Consider the following 6,000-nt stretch of genomic DNA (forward strand, 5'->3'; position numbering starts at 1 on the left):
ATATTAAACCTTTTTTTAAAAATAATAGTTTCATTTTTAATACTCACGTGAATTTAGTTTTTAATTAATTTATTAAGTTAGATAGATATAATTTTTTAGAAGGGTTGATGTGACCTCACCAAATTATATATTAGATTTTTAAAAAATATACTTTATAACAAAATTTTAAATTTTATGATTAATTATGCCAACTAAATTGCGAACTACGACAACGTACTGACTACATCGCACATATCGATGAAATATGATGGTATTTTCTGTCGCAATTAGGGACGGATGGCCGATGGAACATTCTGTCGTAGTGTGCGATAACCGTCGGACAGATGATGTGGTCGCAATAGCAATAGAATACGTCTGTCATAACTTGCGACGAAACTTACAGTTGAACACCATCGTAACTTGTGACGGAGCAGCGACTCCAATACATTTGCAGCAGCTCTATATCGACGGAATTCCATCCATTGAAATCAGTCGGAAACCATAAATTGCGACGAATTTGCAATATATAGTGCATTCAGCGTCTAACTTAATTCTACACCGACCAGACTTCAAGCAACACTCACAAAAAAAAGCCAGATTTGGTGTTACAAAATAAATTAAGGATATAGAATACATATCGTATATATTTTTCAAGGGATTGATATCTTCTTTATACTCCTAACATATTTCTAGTTCTTCACTATCGTTAGAGAGTAAGACTAAAAATTACCAGATTGGTCGTCTCAAATTTTCATGGGCTCAGTACATTTTATAAAATTTAATTAATAAAAATTATAAATTTATATAATAAAAAATATTATTATTAAAAGTATTATTAATAAAAATATAAAATTATACAATACAAATTAATAATAAATTTATTTAATGATTTTGAAAAATTATTAATTTTGAAAAAACTATTTAGTTATCATCAATAAATTTTGTAACATTTGTATGTATTAATGATAATAATATTGATTTATAAAGGAAATCTATAAATTAGGATTCATAAATACAAACTATTTTAAAATTTTAAATTAAAAAAAATTAATTTTTATAATATATTTATTTATTTTTTCTATAATAATTATATACCGTAATTATATCTAAAAAATATTGGAATAATGATTTCAATTAATATCAAATTATAAGAGATATTTTATTTTTTTATAATTATTTATAATTAATGAGAACAATTATTTTTTAAAAACTGGGACCACAAATTAATGGGGCCCTGTTCAATGTTTTGGTGCACTTGTTAAAAGACGGTCGTGTTTAGAGCACTTGTATTGTGATATCTAGTAGTCAAATTCATGTTCTAGAAACGTGGAGGTGTTTCGATATTTCCTAATAAATCACATTTTTACTTCATAATTATACATCACTATATTAAGATGCGGAACACAATTTTCATAGTTTTGATCTAAAATAAAAGAAAACCATTGTAACTATGAAAATAGATCATTAAATTGTTTAGGTGTGATATATGCTAAGAGACGACGCATAGAAATGTTTTTTCAAGACACTCCTGTATTTTTTTTTCCGGATATTTAGAGACTTTCGATGGCTAAGGATTTATTAAGGTACAAAAAATATAAAAGTTTATGTTCCAAACCTATGTGTTTTAAACTAGGGAAAAACTCTTAAAAAAACCTCAAACTTGCAAAAAAAAAAAAATATACAAATAAACCTTCAATTTATAAAGCTTTAATTTAAATCCCAAAACTTGCTATATGTAAATGAATAAAATCTCGAACTTGCAAATTATTGTTCTAATAAACCATTGATCTGTTTGACCACAATTTCAGGTGATTGAAAATCCACGTTGGCTCAGGAAGTTGATGTCACTGTGTCCATTTAACCAACTTTAAATGATTTTTTCCTCCAAAATATGATTTATTTACTCTCAAGCTGGATTAAATTTCGAACAAAAAAATATTGATGTGGAAAAAAATCATTTGAAGTCGGTTATATGGATACGCTAACATCAATTTTTTGGGCTAACGTGGATTTTCGATGGCATGAAATTGTGGTCAACCGGTAAACGGGTTATTAGAACAACATTTACAAGTTCGGGGTTTTATTCATTTATATGTTGCAAGTTTGAGGTTTAAATGACATCTTTACAAGTTTAAGATTTATTTGTATATTGTTTTGCAAGTTTGAGGTTTTTTATGGAGTTTTCCGTTTAAATTATTGTCAACCAACGAGTCATCTTATGATACCCGTAACCCGTGTACAGTATACAGGTTGTGCCACATGGACGAATATGAAATAAAATAATAGTTTGGCAAAAATACGAAATCCAAAAACATTTTAATCAAACCAGAGTAAGAGTACGCAGCGAAAATACAACGCGATCAATATCGCAAAACTACACATGTCCGAAAAGTAATCGACACACCGTACAAAATATGGGAACACAATTCCCGTAGTCCAAAACACAAAACCCATACATGATGTTGCCTCTCTCTCTGGTCGTCGTCGTCCCACGTGCTAAGCGTAATCCTCGTGATCTGAAAAATATAAAACCATGAGTATATAACATGCTACATCCATCACAACCATATCAATCACAAACATACCCGTATGGAGTCCTCCATAGGGTTTCAGCCCCATATCCTAGCCAAGTCAGCATGGCTAGGGGCGCACCACGCGCACCCATCACTCGCGTGACGTTGGCCGACGCGTCACCCGCGACACACGCGTATCACGCGCTGGTCACACTCGTGACCACCCGATGTCAACTCAGCATGACACAGACGGGAAAGTATCCACCCACCATAGGGTTTCCAGCTATAAACCCTAGCCAAGTCAGCATGGCTAGGGGCGAGTCCACGCCCATCAAGTCCATGACGTTGGCCGTGTCAAGTCAGCATGACACAATAAAACCGTAACACACCCGTATGGAGTCCACCATAGGGTTTCCAGCCATAAGCCCTAGTCAAGTCAGCATGACTAGGAGCGAATCCACGCCCGTCAAGTCCATGACGTTGGCCGTCGCATCGCATGCGACCATATCACAATCACGCTTCACTCGTACCGCGCGAGCGAAGCTACAACCATGGCACACATCGAACATACATTTTAACCCCAGTACAATCACGCGTAAACCCGGTATTCGGTCCTGACCGATACACCGTTTAACGCCATACAAACTACCCAAATGATCACACAACGAACCCCACTCATTATTTAATTCGCAAATCTCACCGCGCGTCATAATTCAGAACTTTTCCCAATTTTGAGTTTTTGAGCCTGGACCGGTCGGTCTACAGTCTGGACCGGTCGGTCCAGGCGTTCGGCTTCAGATCGAGACCCTTCGGTCTTGTGTTGGTCTGGACCGGTCGATCCAGGGGTTCCGTCTCCCCTTGAGACATATCGGTCTGGCCTGTGTCTGGACCGATCGGTCTCGGTCCAGACCGGTCGGTCCAGATCTGGGCGATGAACAGATCGCGATCTCGCGATTTTCCCAGATCCGATCCGAACTTCGGTTGCCCGTAACTCCCTCGTTTCTTGGCCAAATCGAGTGTCGTTTGTTGCTACGTGTTCGTTTAAGTGCCCTCTATAATCCCCAATCAATAAACCATCGAAAACAACACAGAAACACGACGAAAATGAGCTCACACAGATCGGACTCGGGCCACTCACCTTGAATCAGATTTGGATCTGATTTTCGCCGGCTTTCTCGCCGTTTCCAGTTGGTTTCTCGCCAGAAACGTTTCCTAGATACTCTAGGGCAGTCCCCCTTGGTGTCCACGAGCTCCCTTTGGGTCGAATCCTCCTGGTTTTTGGCCTCTCTCGCGTTCTCTCTCTCTTTTCCTCTTTCTGCAACTTTGGTCCGAAAATGGTGAAGCCCCCTCCTTTGCTAGGGTTTTCGACCGAGAAGATGATGTTGAATGGGCTCAAGGAGAAGCCCTGGTCCAAGCCTACAACCTCCTGAACAGTTTGGCCGGTGGTTTGACTTAAATGGGCCTCTAGATTGCGGAGAAAAGTTAGCCCGAACATGTCAACTCAGCTCTCTGGTTCGACAACAACCAGACCGGTCGGTCTGGCTCTGGACCGATCGGTCTGGAGCTTTTTCGCAGATTCTCCTATCCGTTCGGTCCACTGTCTGGGCCGTTCGGACCGACCTCTAGACCGGTCGGTCTCCACGTAGACCGGTCGGTCTGGACGGATTTTTCTCTAGTTTGTCTTTTCTTTTCCCCGTTTTCCCGCACGTGACGTTTTTCAGACCCGTCCCCGATTCCGTGTTACACATTTTTGGTGATATCACGTTGTATTTATTTAATTATTATTCCCGAAAATAATTAAATATTCTAACCGGGTTTCGGGGTATTACAAATCCTCCCCCCTTAAAAAGAATTCGTCCTCGAATTCAAAGCCGCGTGATATCGTCAAAAACTTGTCCGCATATCGTATTACAATACAACATAACCACGCTATCCGAAAACCCAGTTTGACACACTCAGAAATGCCATACAGAAGTTCGTGCAACTCTCAAGTAAATAGATGAGGGTAACTACTGCGCATCTCCGCATCGGGTTCCCAAGTCATGTGTGAGACCCCTTGGCTCCGCTACAAGACCTTCACAAGTGGCACCTCCTTCGTTCGCAGCTTCTTGACCTTTCGATCCACTATCTGCAGCGGCTCATCTCGAAAGCGCGTAGCCTCCGTGAACTCCAACTCCTGGGGCCGTAGAACATGGGAAGGGTCACCTACGTACCTCCGCAGCATCGAGACGTAGAACACGTCATGCACGTTGCCCAACTCCGACGGCAACCCAAGACGGTATGCCACGGTCCCTACCCTCGCGATCACGGGATAACTTCCGATGTATCGTGGCTTCAGTTTCCCACTCTGTCCGAACCTCGCATGACCCCGCATTGCCTGCACTCGGAGAAAAGTGTAATCTCCGACCTCGAGTGCGAAGTCTCGCCTCCGCTGATCAGCGTACGATTTCTGCCGATCTTGTGCCGTCTTCAGATGGGTGCGAATCCTCTGTATCACCTCCGTGGTGTCTGATACGTGTGTACCGAGTCTAGAATTTATACCCGATTCACAACTCACCGCAAGGATACGGATCGTCGTAACACGGGGTCGAACGCAAGGACCGTTAGCTAAATCTAAATCCTAATCGAGACTAAATCAAGCAAGTATAAGTGAAAGTGATGGTGGAAGTATATGGAAAGAATAGAAAATAAGGAAGCAAAGCAATAAGAATGTGTAAACTAGCAATCTAAGATGACCGTGGGTGTCGGGACCGTATTCGCGTATATGGGTATATGCTAAGCATGCGAGAATCACGATATTGAATCTGTATTCGGGAATCGTCAAGCAACAAGAATAGAGAAATCACCTCCCGGCATATAACTCACTATCTAAAGTTCTCTAAATCCATATCCCTATGTGATTTATCAAACTAGATGCATGAAGAACACTATCATCAACCCTAGATCGATCAAACCATATTCCTATGTGAATAATACAATCTATTCTATCGATTTCGATCCGAAACCAAACCCATATTCCTATGTAGTTCAGAATCTGTAATAATTGGCCAAGGGGTCAGCAAACACCAATCGAATAAAGCACAAATCGATAAAACCGAAACAAATCCAAATCGCAACCAAGTTAGGGTTCAAACATACCCAAAACACAAACGAATCCCTAACCCACAGCCGTGGATCTACTCACGGTTCATGGAAAAACACTGAGCAAAACCAGAAACAGAAAGAAAAGAGGGAGAAGAAAGACTCATGTCGACAGCAAGCGATCTTCACGTTCCAACTCTCCTTCTTCTTCCCGAAATCCCGTAAAACTCTTATTTCCCTCACCAAAGCTCTCCAAAGTCTGGTATAAAGTCTGTCCCCCTCTCTAGGACGTCTGTAGAGTCTTTTTATAAACCCTAAGCGGCGCTCCCGAAGTCCTATTCCCGATCAAACTCTGAAAATTCGAATCTGGGCTTTTTCTGGGTTTGGACTCGGACCGAGTCAGTACTCTGACTCGACCGAGTCAAAA

This window comes from Tarenaya hassleriana, unplaced genomic scaffold (genome assembly GCF_000463585.1).
Source record: "Tarenaya hassleriana unplaced genomic scaffold, ASM46358v1 Cleome7, whole genome shotgun sequence".
NCBI lineage: Eukaryota > Viridiplantae > Streptophyta > Magnoliopsida > Brassicales > Cleomaceae > Tarenaya > Tarenaya hassleriana.